Genomic DNA, 16,737 nt, shown 5'->3' on the forward strand with positions numbered 1-16,737 from the left:
ATCATAAGCTAAAATGTATTTGAGCTAGTGTGTGCAGTATAGTGTGGGTGGATGACGCAATGAGGGATGTGAAAATTAGGCAGTGAATGAAAACGGTAATCTATTAATTCGCTAGCCTTTACTTTTTGTACTAAACGGATGCTTCCATTAGGGGATTTCAGAAAGCTCTTCAACGGACTGGCTTAGCCCCATATGTAGGGGGTAGCCTTTTTACTGGAAAAGACAGGTTTCCAAAGCCCCAGATCCCACAAAGACCATTACATTATACTGAAGTGGGTGGCAGGTAGGTCAAAGAGGACACGGACACTGGAGAAGGACTGTTACGCTGAAGATAGTGTCTCCAGCACGCAAATTCGGACTATTCACTTGTTTTGACTACCAAGCAATTACCATCCAAATGGAATGTGCAGTAATAGGTAATCACCTACCAGGAGCTTCAAGAATTATTGGGCTTATTGTGTGAGGTGTGAACAGACTTTGCCCAGCTGCACAATTTAGTGACAGACCGAAGAAAAGAGGTGCAGCAGCAAAATAACAGAATGGATACTTTTTTGCTAAAGAACTGATGTGCAACAATTAAGTCAATTCCCTAATTTTCTTAAAAACTCCTTTCTTCATTTCATTAGTGTTCATGTGTTTGATCTGCATATTGTGACTACAGGCATACACTAAACAAGTACAACACCTCGTGTCATAGCTTATGGTTTGTGATGCTAGTCACAACATGTAAGTCAAAGTCAAATATACATGAATAAATGCAAACACAGCAACCCATTAAAAAGGGACCAAATGGCACTCATGCTCTCATTAAAGCAATGATGAGAAAAGTACACAGGCTGGCAATGTTATTTATGCTACTTTACAGAGCAGTAAACGCACAAACTCTATAGAGCTATCAAAAAAGCTCAAAGAACAGAAGTCTAAGGAATTCCAAGGGTTTCAAGAATTTTGTAAATTTAAAAGTAGTCCGGTTTCTCCCCCAAAAAAATCAACTTAGTAGTGATCAGATGTGTTTGTTTTGTTTACGGGGGAGGAGGGGAAATCGGGTGGCAATTGTTAGAAACATTTGATAAAAGCACAAGGCATTCAAATGTCACACTTAAGTAGACTGAAAACCTGAATATGTCGAATATACGTAATCTCAAAACCTGGCTGTGTGTATCTATGGTCTTGTTTGCACCAATGCTGGCCCTGGATCAACGGGTTTTGGGCCTCGGGGCAACCCTCAGAGCTGGCAGGGCCAGCTTGAACCCATTGACAACAGACGGCTGTCATGTACCTTCATGTGCCTAGAGGTCCCCACAACCCTAAAGTGAGGAGTAAGGGTCGCAAGGAGGGCATAGCAGTGCCAGTAGAGATTCGGCCCACTAAGAGGAGGATTGGGCTGACTAATACTACACATGCAGGAAAAGAAATGCTTCACAAGCCAACGGGGAAGTTAAAGCAGTAAGAGTAGAACAGGTCGTAAAACTTCGGGGAATCAAGTAAACACTGGCACAACAGCTGAGCAGAGACTTATTCATGCTCAAGCAGAAAACCCTATAAGAACCCACCACAGAAAAGAGCAATTCAAAAAATAACCAAATAAAAGAAATCAACCACCTCCAAGAACTAGAAAAATAAATGACATTCATACCGGAGGAACGTAAAAAGCTATAGAAGATAACTAATAACAGAAAGAAGTGGAACCCCCACCCAAACTACCTCTTCCAGGTAATAGGTGCTGTATCCATGAAATCTCCCATCCGGATAAACAACAACTTGCTCAGAAAAAAGCACAACCACCGACATGCCTCATAAAACCTCCACTTTAACTAAAGGAACAGACTTTGGATTATTACAAGACACCAATCGATTGCGAACCTCAGAGCTCTATAAATCAACATAACACATATGAATAGTATGCCACCTAGGAGGGTGAAATAGAAGATGAACGCTTGATCACTTATTTCCAGGGAATATATGTCTTTGTCCAGCAGTCTTTCACAACGCGGTCGTTACAACAACCGCGTTGTGATTCCGCATACCATTACTCCGCAAGTCGGTCTTCCGACTTGCGGAGTAATGGTATGCGTTGCGATCCCATGCGGGGAAAAAGTTGTGTCATAAACGCCGTTTACCATTTCCAAGAGATGTTCCTTACAACGATCGACCAATGGCCAGTCACAGGAGCAGAAGGTATCTATCTGTTTGGGACCTCCAACATAATAAACCAACAAAGAAAAATATGGTACGAATGAAAATAATGGAATGACAACAATGTTCATCCCTCTGACCTAAAAGAGGTCACTCACGAGGTTCCACCACCAATTCCTGAAAGAAATCAAAATAGAGATATGCACCATAAAAGACATTAAGACATGGCTCTACAACTTGTTATCTCTCCTGGTGCCAAAGTGGACGATATGGAGAAGACGATCAATAAAAGTTCGGAGTAGGAGTAGCAAAGGCAGGACTTGATCCAAAGGATACAAGAACAGATTGAACTAGAGCTAAAGCAAGAAGACATTGAGAAGTGGTCGAGAAGAAATATCCGCTTCTGAGACCCTTCAAAGGGTGCTGGGAACCAAAACATAAGGATACATGAGGGACCTGCGGCAAGTGAAGAATAAACCGGAAGCAGAACCATTAAAGCTTGGACGGACTAGTAGAGGACTTGACATCCTGAGATGTAATCTCCTCACAGGCATATTAACTAGAGTCCATTTCTTCGACGACAAGAAGGGGAACATGTCAATAGTCTAAGATCAGACCAAAAAATAACCATACCAAGGACACAATATAGAACTGTTTCAAGACCTGGCATCTTCTATGTTACAGAAAAGAGGAGTCTTAGACCGATTACACATCATTGACACAGCAAAAGCATTTATCAATGGTTCACCCTTTCTGTCTAATCTATACCTCAGAAAGTAAACAAGTTATTACTTCATTGAAAGAAGTTGCTAAACTACTGGCACCAAACATCACAGAAAATATAAAGAAAACTGCTAAGATGCATATCTGAGACATGCCTGGACACCTGTGAATCTAAACAAAAGTTATAGGAAACCCATGCTAGAATATATGGCAACAGCCAGGACGGATCTGATTTGCAACCCGCGTGAAGATGAAACACGGACAAAAGACCAAGAAAAGACTGTAAACTCCGATGCTGATCAAGACTCACAAGAAGAGGGGGCCCGTTTCTGGAAGGGATTGTAGGTTACGTAGGGACTGCCTCTGAGAATCATAAAAGGTAAGAAGCGGGGTTTTAGCTGTGGGAGGGGTACGGGGGGCTTCGCCAGCCCTAATGTGGACCCACATTACAAGAGACCAACTCAGTCTAGAGGGAAAGGACAAGGCAGGGTTGCCAAATAGGCACAGCTCTAGACCAGAAGGAAAATGCTACTTACCAGTATGCATCTGTTCTTGGCATGTAGAGCTGCAGAATTGCACACTATGCATAAATGGCCACCTAGTGTTGGGCCCAGATGTTTGCAGTTTGTTTTTGTGGTAGAAAGTCTTTGGAAGTCACTGGATAGGTGACTCCTCCTTTGGGTGATACTGCACATGGGAATCGGCTCCATCCCCCGATTGTTTTGTACCATTAGGAAAGTGATGGAGCTAAGAGATAGTGATGACCATGTGTGTTTGTATCTAATGACAATAATACTGGAACAGATAAAGGTAGCCACGGAGGTGGGTGGGCGTGTGCAATTCTGCATGCCAAGAACAGATGCATACTGGTAAGTTTCCGTTCGAGGCATATGAGATGCAGATTGCACACTATGCATAGATTGTATAGCAGTACCCACACTAGCAGCGACCACCCGTATCTGTTGCAGTTGTTGGAAATAGTGTTTTAAGTACAGCCTGGCCTACAGTGGCTTGTTGTTTTGTTTGCACATCTACACAATAGTGTTTTGTGAATGTGTGCGGTGTAGACCATGTAGCTGCTTTGCAGATGTCTTCTAAGGGAATGTTCCTTAAGAATGCCAAGGAAGCCCCTATTTTCCTTGTAGAATGGGCTTTTGGAGGAATTGTTAGTGTACGCTTAGCTTTATGGTAACATATTTGGATACACTTAACGATCCACCTGGCAATACCAGATTTTGATATTGGGTTGCCCTTATGCGGTGGTGAAAAGGACACAAAGAGCTGTTTTGTTTTCCTAAAGCTTTGCGTTCTCTCTATGTAATATAGTAATGCTCTTCTGACATCTAAGGTGTGCAGAGCTCTTTCTGCTACTGTTTGTGGCTGCGAGAAGAAAACTGGCAGTTCCACAGATTGGTTTAGATGCAAATGTGAAATTACCTTTGGCAGGAATTTAGGGTTTGTACGAAGAACAACCTTATTGTGGTGCATTTGCAGAAAAGGTTCTTGAATGGTAAATGCTTGCATTTCACTAACTCTTCTTAAAGAAGTAATGGCTACTAGGAAAGCCACTTTCCATGTGAGAAATTGCAATTCGCATTTATGTAAAGGTTCAAATGGAGGTCCCATGAGACGTGTGAGCACTATGTTTAAGTTCCACACAGGTGAAGGTGGTAGCCTTGGAGGTATTATTCTTTTGAGACCCTCCATAAAAGCTTTAATGGCTGGCACTCTAAAAAGAGACAGATGCTGTCTATTTTATAAGTAAGCTGCAATGGCAGCTAGGTGCAATCTGATAGATGTGTAGGCTAAATTACACTTTTGAAGGTGCAGTAAATAGCCTATAATGTGTTGGATGGAGACATCTAGGGGATTTATGTTGTTGTTTTGACAGTATATTACAAAACGTTTCCACTTAGCAGCGTAGCATGCTCTAGTGGTGGGACGCCTTGCTTCCTTGATTACATTCATGCACTCGAGGGAGTTTAAGATAACCAAACTCTATGACTTCAGGAGCCAGATCGCAAGGTTGAGCTGAGCTGAGTCCGGGTGTCTGATCTCCCCATGGTTCTGAGTTAAAAGATATGGAGATAGGTTTAGTTTTTGATGTGGTACCACAGATAGCTGTAGCAGTGTGGTGTACCACGGTTGTCTGGCCCACGTTGGAGCTACTAGTATAAGCGTTAGCGAGTGTTGTTGCATCTTGCGTACTAGTAAAGGAATCATTGGTAGAGGAGGAAAAGCGTACGCAAAGAGACCTGACCAGTTCATCCATATTGCATTGCCTTTGGCCAATGGGTGTGGGTATCTGGGGGCGAAGTGTGGGCATTTTGCGTTATCGTGGGTGGCGAACAGGTCTATCTGAGGTTGTCCCCACATTTGAAAGAACGGATGAAGAACTTGTGGATGAAGTTCCCACTCGTGCATCTGCTGAGTCTGCCGACGCAGATCTGCCATGGTGTTTTGAACCCCTGGGACGTGTTGGGCTATTAAGAAGATGTTCTGAGGTATAGCCCACCTCCATATCTGCTGAGCTAGTTGAGAGAGCTGCAGAGAGTGTCTCCCCCCCCCCCCCTGTTTGTTTACGTAATACATGGCTGTCATGTTGTCTGTGCAGACTAAGACAGTCTTGTTTGCAACTTGTGTTTGGAATGCTTTCAGAGCTAGAAACACAGCTAATAACTCCAGATGATTGATGTGGAGTAGTTTTTGCATTGGTGTCCACCTTCCCTGCGTGGTGTAATGCAGTAGGTGGGCTCCCCAGCCGGAGAGTGACGCGTCTGCTGTTAGTATGATTTGTGGAACTGGCTCTAGGAATAGTCGGCCTTTTGACATGTTTTTTGTGTTCCACCATTGCAGAGAGCGATGAGTCCGTCTGCCTACCAACACTCGGTCTGTTAACTGACCCTGAGCCTGGTTCCATTGGCGTGCTAGACATTATTGAAGTGGACGCATTTGTAGTCTTGTGTGAGGTACTATGAATATGCAAGATGCCATCGTCCCTATGAGTTGCATTAACACTCGAGCTGGGAGCGAGTTTTGTGATTTGAATTTTGTTAGGAGCGTTTGCACACTTGTTGTCCTTGCTGGAGAGGGATAAGCTTGTGCTAGTTGAGTATTGATTGTAGCTCCTAGGTACTGTTGTGTGTGCGATGGTAGCAGATGTGACTTGGTGTAATTTACTGTGAAGCCTAAGTTGTGGAGTAACAGCATTGTATTGTGAGTGTGTTGTACACGCTGGTTGTACGATTGTGCTTTTATGAGCCAGTCGTCTAGATATCGGAAGACGTGGATGTGCTGTCTTCTTAAGTGTGCTGCTACCACAGATAGACATTTGGTGAACACTCTTGGCGCTGTTACTCCGAATGGGAGTACCTTGAATTGGTAGTGCTGTCCTTCTAGCACAAATCCTAGATACTTCGTGTGCGCCTGGTGAATTGGAATGTGTAAGTAGGCGTCTGAGATCTAGTGTGACAAGAAAGTCGTTCTGCAACAGGAGTGGAAGGGCTTGCTGAAGTGTGACCATAATGAAATGATCTGATTGTATGTAAGCGTTTAGAGGTCGGAGGTCTAGAATAGGTCTCAGAGATCCGTCCTTCTTTGGAATTAAGAAGTACAGGGAATATACTCCTTTTATGTTTTGGAACAACCTCTATTGCGTTTTTCTGCAGGAGAGAAAGTACTTCTTGTCTGAGTAGCGTTAAATGATCTAGTGACATTGGGCGCTGTTTGGGGGGGTAGATGTTCGTTCTAGACAGTAACCTGACTGAATTATTTGAAGCACCCACCTGTCTGATGTGATGTCTTTCCAGGCTGACAGGTATTGCTGTATCCTTCCCCCGACAGGAGTGGAATGGGGCGGGGCAAGGGGAGGGGAGTCATTGGGTAGGGGTGGAGGCAGAACGGGTGTTATTCTTGCCTCGGCCTTTGTTATTGTTACCGCGGTAACCTCCCCTTTGGTAGCCCTTACTGTAGGTAGACTGAGTGGGCCTTTTGTATGCTGTGGAAGGTATATCGGATGAGTATCCTCTGTTTGCACCTCTATATGTGGAGCGACGAAATGAACGTTTGGGAGCTTGCGACTGCAGGGCTCCCATAGATTTTGCAGTGCCGGTGTCTTTTTTCATTTTTTCGAGGGAGACATCCACCTCGGGTCCAAATAAGTGTTGCTCATCGAATGGTTGATTGAATATAGCACTTTGGACCTCTGGCTTGAATCCAGATATACGTAGCCAAGCATGCCTGTGTAGCAGGACGCTAGTGTTGATGGCTCTGGAGGCTGTGTCTGTGGCGTCTAGCGCGCAACGGACATATGTGTTCGTGATCATTTTTTCTTCTTGAATTAGCTCACTAGCTTTATCTTTAAACTTATCAGGGAGATGTTGCATTATTTCCACGACCTCATCATAATGGGCCCTATCATAGCGTGCTAGTAAGGCTTGCGTGTTAGCAATGCGCCACATGTTTGCTGCTTGTAAGGCCGTTCTTTTCCCCCGACGCATCAAGGAGTTTAGATTCCTTGTCTGGTGGGGGAGCTTCTCCTGATGTTTGAGTTAGCTCTCTTACGTGCGTTAGATACGACTAGAGAGTCTAGGGGAACTGGTCCCTTTATATATGCTGGGTCAGATGGCGCAGCTTTATACTTTTTCTCCACCCTTGGGTTTATAACCCGTGTCCTGACTGGGTCTTTAAAGACCTGAGAGGCGTGTTTAACCACGCCTTTGAGCATTGGCAAAATTGCTGAAGACCTTTGTGCGGTGTCAAATGTGTCTAGCAGGAAGTCCTCCTCTACTGCATCGGAGTGCATGTCTACCCCATGGTATTGTGCTGCTCTAAGCAGTAATTGGTTAAACCCCATTGTGTCCTCTGGCGGTGAGGGCCTAGAGGGGTATATGTCATCCTGTGGTACATTTGGGACATCTGGTGTAGTATAGTCTTCCCATGGGTCTGGCGAGGCTAGGGGATAATATGGCTCCTGTGGATCAGCCCCTGTATCGGATATGTCGTTCCCATTGTCATCATGTGTGCTAGATGGTGTAGGGGAGAGAGGTGGTGAAATATGGGGGGAGGGATTGGGTGCAGGAGGCGGGGAAAGTACATGCATAGGTGAGGTAGCAATGTCCTTCTTTGGAGCCGGTGCTGGTGCCTCTGCTGGTCGTTTCTTTGATAAATGTCAATCGACCAGTTTTGGGATCTTTTATAAGAGTCTTTTGCTTCAGGTCTGGAGCAAACAAGTCTCTTTCAGGAGTGTGACCTTTCGGCGTGGAAGCTTGTTTTGGCACCGCCGCAGCTTCTTTCGACCTTTTGTCTTTAATGGGGGGAGCCGGGGTCTTTTCCAGTTCCGGGGTCTTTTTCGGTTCCGGGTGTTTCTTCGTGTCCGGTACTTTTTTCGGCTCCGGTGCTTTTTTGGTGCCGGAAGCTTTCGTCGGCTCCGAAGTTTTTTTGGGTGCCGAGGGGACTGAGTGTTTCGGCGCTGATGGCTTCGGAGCGTTACCAGGCGGTTTCTTCGGTGCCGGTGAGTGTACCGGCATCGAGTGGGGGGGGGCGACTCGAGCCAGAGTCGCCCGAAGGCCTTATTGACTTCTTGGCCGAGCCCGAAGGTGGGGCCGTCGAAGTAGTGTCTCGGTGTGCACCCGAGCCAGAGGGCGAGGGTCTGACCGTAGCCTTTTTTGTGTGTGTCGAGGGAGGGCTGGGGTCGACGGTCTTACTTACGACCCGCTGCGCTGAAGTCACGTCCTCGACATCAGAATTTTCTGCCTCCGAGTTGCTGTCGACGTCGTGTTATTCTGGGACGCTTCCTGGAAAATGTCGTTCGGAATCGAAGCTTAAGATCTTTGAGCCATTGTTCGTCTGGCTCTCCGGTCCCGGATAGTCTTTTTGAGCGGAAGGAGGCACAGGCTGAACAGTCCTTGGCCTCGTGCTCCGGAGAGAGGCAGAGGTTACAGACCTCGTAGAGGTCGGTGTGGGGAAACTTCGACCCACATTGAGGACACCTTTTAAATGGCGTCCTTTCCCTTAGCTGGAGTCGAGGCCTAGTTGGGCTCGAAGGCCGTAGTCGGCGACCGGAATGGACGTTCTTGGTCTCGAAGAGTAGTGTCGACAGGAAAACGCTTTCTAGAGTAGTTTCTTGAAGCCGATGAGGATTGTGCGCCGACAGTAATCGGTTCCAACACGGAGCCGATGCCCATGCGCAGTATCACCCAAAGGAGGAGTCAATCAATCAATCAAGGCATTTATATAGCGCACTACTCACCCGGAGGGTCTCAAGGCGCTAGGGGAGGGGGGGTCCGCTACTGCTCGAAGAGCCAGGTCTTGAGCTGCTTCCTGAAGGCAAGGTGGTCCTGGGTCAGGCGGAGGTGGGTCGGGAGGGAGTTCCAAGTCTTGGCGGCCAGGTAGGAGAAGGACCTTCCTCCTGTGGTGGCTCTTCGGATGCGGGGGACGGCGGCGAGGGCGTGGCCGGTCGATCGAAGCTGGCGTGCGGGAGCGTAGAAGTTGAGGCGGCTGTTGAGGTATCCTGGGCCTTGGTTGTGTAGGGCTTTGTGTGCGTGGGTAAGGAGACGGAAGGTGATTCTCTTGTTGACCGGGAGCCAGTGCAGATCTCTCAGGTGTCCGGAGATGTGGCTGCGACGGGGGATGTCCAGGATGAGTCGTGCTGAGATGTTCTGAATCCGCTGGAGTCTCTTCTGGAGTTTAGCGGTGGTTCCGGCGTAGAGGGAGTTGCCGTAGTCCAGACGGCTGGTGACGAGGGCCTGGGTGACCGTCTTCCTGGTCTCGGTGGGGATCCATCGGAAGATCTTACGTAGCCTGCGCAGCATGTTGAAGCACGACGAGGAGACGGCGTTGACTTGTCTGGTCACGGAGAGGGATGAGTCCAGGATGAAGCCCAGGTTGCGTGCGTGGTCGGTTGGTTTGGGTGCGCTGCCCAGGGCGGGGGGCCACCAGGAGTCGTACCAGGCGGAGGGTGAAGATCCCAGGATGAGGACTTCCGTCTTGTCAGAGTTCAATTTCAGGCGGCTGTTTGTCATCCACTTGGCTACGTCTGTCATCCCTTCGTGTAGGTTGGCTCTGGCGGTGGCGGGGTCGTTGGTGAGGGAGAGGATCAGCTGGGTGTCATCGGCGTACGAGATGATGTTGAGGTTGTGTCGGCGTGCGATGGCTGCGAGGGGGCTCATGTAGACGTTGAAGAGGGTTGGGCTGAGCGAGGAGCCTTGAGTAACCTATCCCGGGTCTCCAAAGACTTTCTACAACAAAAACAAACTGCAAACATCCGGGCCCAACACTAGATGGCCATCTATGCATAGTGTGCAATCTGCAGCTCATATGCCTCGAACAGACAGTTTTCATTTATAACAGTTTACTTGCAAAACTCAAAAGGGACCCACTTGAAAGATCTCACATGACGCACACACTACGTAACTTGTTTCCAGTATTAGTTAAATATAAACCCAAAGAGCTACAAAAAAAAAAACTCCTTACACAAACCAAAAAGCTGAGAAAAGTAATTTAAAGCCAAGGGCCCTAACACAGTAGACAAAAGATTAGCAGTTATGAGCAGCCTACATAGTGCAGATTTTACAGTCTTACTATAGAAACCCACTTGATAAAGAACGAAGGGAAATGCTACTTACCAGTATGCATCTGTCCTTGGCATGTAGAGCTGCAGGATAGTACACTTTGCATAGATCGCATTCTGGTGTTGAGCTCGAATGCCTGCAACTTGTTGTTTTGGAAGAAGTCTTTGGTGGTCACAAGATAGGTGACTCCACCCTTGGACGATCGTGCTTATGGGCATTAACTCCATCATCAGATTGTTTTTCGCCATGAAGGGAAAAGATGGAGTTTGCAAGAAATAGAATAGATGTCCATGTAAGTGTATCTAATTAAAATAAAACCTGGAATAAATACAGGTCCGGGGGAGGAGGGTGGGCGTGTACTACTCTGCAGCTCTACATGCCAAGAACAGATGCTTACTGGCAAGTAGCATTTTGTGTTCGAGGCATATGAGCTCAGATAGTACACTTTTCATAGACTGTACAGCAGTATCTCCCCTAGCGGTGGTCACCTGTATTTGTGGCAGTAGTTTGAAAAAGTGTTTTAAGAGCAGCTTGGCCCACAGAAGCTTGTTGCTTGGCCTTCACGTCAACACAATGTTTGGTGAAGGTGTGTGTAGTACACCAAGTTGCTGCCTTACAAATGTGTCCTAGGGGAATGTTCCTTAAGAATGCCATGGAAGCCCCTAGTTTGCATGTTGAATGTGCTCTAGGGGGAATTGTTAAAGGGCTTTTAGCTTTTAGGTGGCAAATTTGAATACATTTGACTATCCACCTGGCAATTCCTGTTTTGGAGATGAGGTTGCCTTTATGAGGTGGAGAGAAAGATACAAACAGTTGTTTTGTTTTCCTAAAGTGTTTAGTTCTATGTAATAAAGTAAAGCTCTTTTGACGTCTAGTGTGTGAAGAGCTCTTTCTGCTACTGAATCAGGGTTTTGGAAACATTTTGGATTTGTTCTAAGAACCACTTTGTTTGGATGTATTTGTAAAAATGGTTCTTGTATGGCTAAAGCCTGGATCTCACTTACTCTCCTAAGAGATGTGATTGAGACGAGGAACGCTACTTTCCATGTAAGGAATTGCAATTCACATTTGTGTAAAGGCTCAAATGGGGGACACATGAGTCTAGTAAGATGGTGGCAGTCTGGGTGGAATTATTCTTTTAAGGCCTTCCATGAAGGCTTTGATAGCAGGTACTCGAAACAATGACAAATGTTGTCTGTTTTGTAGGTAGGCGGCAAGGGCAGCCAGATGTAATCTAATTGAGGAGTATGCAAGATTGCATCTTTGTAGATGGAGCAAATAGCAAATAATGTTTTGTATTGAAGCATCCAATGGGTCAATTTTGTTGTTTTTGCAGTAAATAACGAATATTTTCCATTTGATTGCATAGCAAGATCTAGTAGTAGGGCGTCTGACTTCTTTAATAATATTCCTACAGTCTGGTGGGAAATTTAGGTAACCAAACTCTAAGACTTCAAGAGCCAGATCACTAGATTCAGTTGCGCTGGATCTGAGTGCCTTATTTCTCCATGGTTCTGCGTCAGCAGTTTTGAGGAGAGCCGTAATTTTTGAGGGACTACTGATAGTTCGAGTAGTGTTGTGAACCATGGTTGCCGTGCCCATGTGGGAGCAACTAGGATCAGTTTGAGAGATTGGTGTTTGAGCTTGCGTACTACTAGTGGAATGAGTGGGAGTGGCCGAAAAGCGAACGCAAATCTGCCGGACCAGCTCATCCAAATTGCATTGCCCTTGGAGAGCGGGTGTGGGAACCTGGCGGCGACGGTTATGCATTTTGCGTTTGTGGCGAACAGATCTACGTCTGGTTGGCTGCACATTTGGAAGAAAGGTTGAAGAACTTGTGAATGAAGTTCCCATTCGTGTATTTGTGGAGTCTGCTGACTTAACAGATCCGCTATCGGATTGCTTACTCCTGGGAGATGTTCTGCCAGAAGCTATATGTTCTGTGGAATGGCCTATCTCCATATGCTTTGCGCTAGGCGAGAGAGCTGCAGAGAATATGTTTCTCCTTGCTTTTGTATGTAATACATTGCTGTCATATTGTACGTCCGGACTAAGACAGTCTTGCTGAGAATATGTACTTGGAATGACTTTAAGGCTAGAAATAGTGCTGTTAGTTCTAGGTAATTGATGTGGAGCAGTTATTGTTGGGTGGTCCACCTGCCATGAATTGTATGGTTTAGGAGATGGGCTCCCCAGCCAGTGAGTGATGCGTCTGTTAGTACTATATGTGGAACCGGCTCTAGGAACGGCCGCCCTTTGGACAGGTTTTGTGTGTTCCACCACTGCAGAGAGTGATGTGTGCGTCTGTCCACCAACACCAGATCTGTAAGTTGACCTTGAGTCTGGTTCCACTGATGTGCTAAACATTCTTGTAAAGGGCGCATTTGAAGTTTGCGTGAGGTACGATAAAAATGCAAGAGGCCATCATTCCTATGAGGTGCATAAACACTCGTGCAGGGAGTGTGTGTTGGGGCTGAAACTTGCTGATGAGGGTTTGCACGTTGGCTATCCTGGCTGGATTGGGAGATGCTAGAGCTTTGCAAGTGTTGATTGTGGCTCCTAGATACTGATGTATGTGGGAGGGTTGAAGGTGTGACTTGGTGTAGTTTAGTGTGAACCCCAAGGTGTGCAACAGTTGAATTGTTTGATAAGTGTGGTAAATACACTGGTTGTATGAGTTGGCTTTTATCAGCCAATCGTCTAGGTATGGAAATACATGCATTTGCGGTCTTCTCAAATGTGCTGCTACTAATGCAAGGCACTTTGTGAACACCCTGTGCGTTGTGGTCACTCCAAATGGAAGGACCTTGAATTGATAATGCTGGCCGCCCACTGTGAACCGGAGATATTTTCTGTGAGCAGGGTGCATGGGAATATGGAAGTAGGCGTCCTTAAGATCTAGTGTGGCAAGGAAGTCGCCTTGTAGAAGCAGTGGAAGAATCTGCTGAAGAGTGATCATGTAAAAATGATCTGTTTGTATGGACAAATTGAGAGGTCTGAGCTCCAGTATTGTCCTTAGGGTCCCGTCTTTTTTGGGGATTAGAAAATACAGGGAGTAAACCCCTGATCCCTGATGTTGTATTGGAACTGGTTCTATTGCATGTTTTTGAAGCATTAAAAGAACTTCTTGTTTGAGGAGTGTTAGATATTCCTCGGACATTGAGCGCAGTTTGGATGGTATGTTGGGTGGAGTAGCAGTAAGTTCCAGGCAGTAACCATGTTGGATAATTTGTCGTACCCACCCGTCTGTAGTGATGGAATTCCAGACAGGTAGGAACTGCGATAGTCTTCCCCTGACCGGAGTGGAATGGTCTCGAGGGAGTGGAGGGAAGTTACTGTTTATTACTAGGGGAGGTGCAAGTCTTATTACCTCGGCCTCCTTCCTTGTTGTCGTTTCCCCTGTATCCACCTCTAAAATATCCTCTGGTGGGGGATGTTTGTGTGGTGTTTTTGTATGAAGCCATGTATGTATTGATGTTTATGGATGCACCCCTATAGAAGGAGCATCGAAAGGAACCATGTGGGGATGGAGACTGCAACGCTCCCATGGATTTAGCAGTTTCTATGTCCTTTTTCATTTTCTCAAGAGCGGTGTCTACAGCGGGTCCAAAAAGCTGTTGCTTATTGAAGGGCTGATTGAGGATAGTTGTATGTACCTCTTGCTCGAATCCAGAGATGCGTAACCAGGCATGTCGTCTGAGTAACACTCTAGTGTTAATGGCTCTAGAGGCGGTGTCGGCTGCATCAAGGGCACATTTGATTGATGTATTAGTTATTAACTTCCCTTCCTGAATCAAATCATTAGCCTTGGTTTTATATTGATCAGGTAAATGTTGCAATAGGGTTTCTAGTTAGTCATAATGAGCCTTATCATACCTAGCAAGTAATTCGTGTGTGTTGGCTATTCACCAGTTATTAGCAGCTTGGGCAGCTATTCGTTTGCCAGAAGCATCTAATAACTTGGACTCCTTGTCTGGAGGTGGCGCGTCACCGGAGGTTTGAGAGTTTGCACGTTTTCTAGCGTTAGTTACCACTAGGGAATCTAAACGGCGCAGACCTTTAATGTAGGTGAGATCACTGGGAGCGGCCGTATATTTTTTGTGAATTCTGGGATTTAGGATTCTAGTCCTAACAGGGTCTTTGAATGTGTCAGGGGCATGTTTAATGACTCCTTTTAACATTGGCAGTGTTTGTACAGTCTTTAATGACCGTTCAAAGGTATCTAGTAGAAAATCCTCCTCTGCAGGGTCTGAATGCATTGGGACACCCGGGTATTGAGCACGGAGGTGGTTGGTGCCTAGGTCTTTTTAGGAGTAGGTTGTGCTACGTGCTTCTGTGCCGAAGGCCCCTGTGAGACAGTGATGTGCGGTTTGCTCGGTCCCAAGCTACCGGAAGGCTTCTCTTTTTTTCTTCGGAGCAGAGGCTTTTGAAGCTCGTTTTTGGTCGCAACTAGGGCCAACAGGTTACATTTTGACCAGGGCCGCCATTTTTGTAGGTGGGCTTGGGGCAGGGGCAGTTGTACTCACTCGTTGACCTGGAGTGATGGGATGGTCTGAGTCGTCTGCTTCGGATACGATTTGCAGATCCTCAGAGTCCTCTTCCGGAACATCAGGGCCTTCATCAAAGATGTCCACCGGTGCCAGAGGTGCACCCTGCATCATGATGTGTGCGTCTGGCCCGGCGATCACGGATGGTCTTTTTAGATCTAAAGGAGGCACAGGTCTGGCAATTCTTTTCGTGCTTAGGCGAGAGAGACAGGTTACAGACCTTGTGGTGGTCACTGTGTGGGAATTTTGCTCCACACTGGTGGCATTTTTTAAATGGCGTCCTTTCCATGAGCCGTAGGCCCAAACTGCGTCAATAGGCCTAGCGGCCCGCGTCAATGACCGGAATTGATTTGAGGAGCGCGTTGAAAATCACACGATCGAAAACAATACCATTGAATCTAAGATGGTTTTGCGCATCGAAAGTTACATCCGAACCCGATGGCAGAAAAAAACTATCTGAAGATGGAGACGATGCCCATGCGCAATATCGTCCAAGGGAGGAGTCACCTATCTCGTGACCACAAAAGACTTCTTCCAAGACAACAACAAGGTGCAAGCATGCAAGCCCAACACCAGATGGCAATCTATGCAAAGTGTACTCTATGCAGCTCATATGCCTCGATCATGTTACTTAACCTGTACGCATCTGCTCGTATCATGTAGCATTGTAGATTCATATGCTCTGCTTAATCCTGCAATTTGAGTTTTACGGTATTACTTGAATCCCCCCTTACTTGGCAACGCTTCTAGTCACCAATTCTATTGTTAGATTGCTCTATTGCTCTTCTCACAGTGAGTGAGAATAAATGACCAGGCTTGTTCTGTATATATGTTTTTCCAACCATGTTATGCTGATCATTTGTTTATTGAAAATTCAATAAAGTATTTGAAAAAAAAAAAAATGTTGAAGAGGAGGATATCTGTAGCAACCACTGGCTCCCATCCCAGGGAGGTGGCTGGGAGCATACGAGTACCGCACTACATGCTACCAACAAATGCTTACAGGGTAACATTCTATTTGTACCATGTGTGGCTATAGACATGCTCAGAAAGGTCTGTAGAGCAGTGCTCTTTGAAGTGGTTGACAGCCAGTTTATAGTGTATATATCTCTGGAACAAAGGCCTTATAACTGTTTGGCCAACCCTAGCTTGTTTACGTACTGGGATGTTGTGAGGAAAGGAACAGGTTATCCTGTAAGCATCCGTTTGTGGCATGTAGTGCTGTAGATTCAAATGCTGTGCATACTCCTGCCATCTAATATTGGGTACGGATGTGTGCCAGTTTTTCTTCAAATAAGGGTTATGGAGTCATGAGGAAGAGCAGCCACTTCTCTCTGTGATAATGCACATGGGCATCAACTCTGTTGGATTGTTTTCACGCATAGCGGGTGAGGAAGGAGTGTGAAACAAAGAGTAAGTAAAGAGATGCCCTTGAATAAGAGGAAAAAGATATTAGAAAATACTGCAACGGCCACAGCAGGCGCATGTGTACTTACAGCACTATATACCACAAACAGATGATTACAGGGCAAGCAACTTATTCCATTTGAAGCATGCATGGCTGTAGGTACACATACTGTGTATACATTGTAAAGCATTTCTCCCCAAAGGCGGAGGCTAGCCTGTCGGTGCTGCAGCGTTTTAGGAAAGTGTACTAAAAAGTGCCTGAACAACATTAACTTGTTGGCAGGCTAGAACATGCACACAGTAGTGTTTTGTGAAAGTGTGTGGTGTAGACCAAGTTGCTGCTTTGCATATAT

General features: G+C 46.1%; 1 protein-coding gene across 12 annotated transcripts in view; it reads right to left on the bottom strand.

Annotated features, from left to right (window-relative positions):
• The window catches only part of WIZ (WIZ zinc finger), a 731,163-nt gene that overhangs the window by 112,308 nt on the left and 602,118 nt on the right, over positions 1-16,737 (bottom strand). The window lies entirely within an intron of this gene.

This window comes from Lissotriton helveticus, chromosome 1_1 (genome assembly GCF_964261635.1).
Source record: "Lissotriton helveticus chromosome 1_1, aLisHel1.1, whole genome shotgun sequence".
Classification (NCBI taxonomy): Eukaryota; Metazoa; Chordata; class Amphibia; order Caudata; family Salamandridae; genus Lissotriton; species Lissotriton helveticus.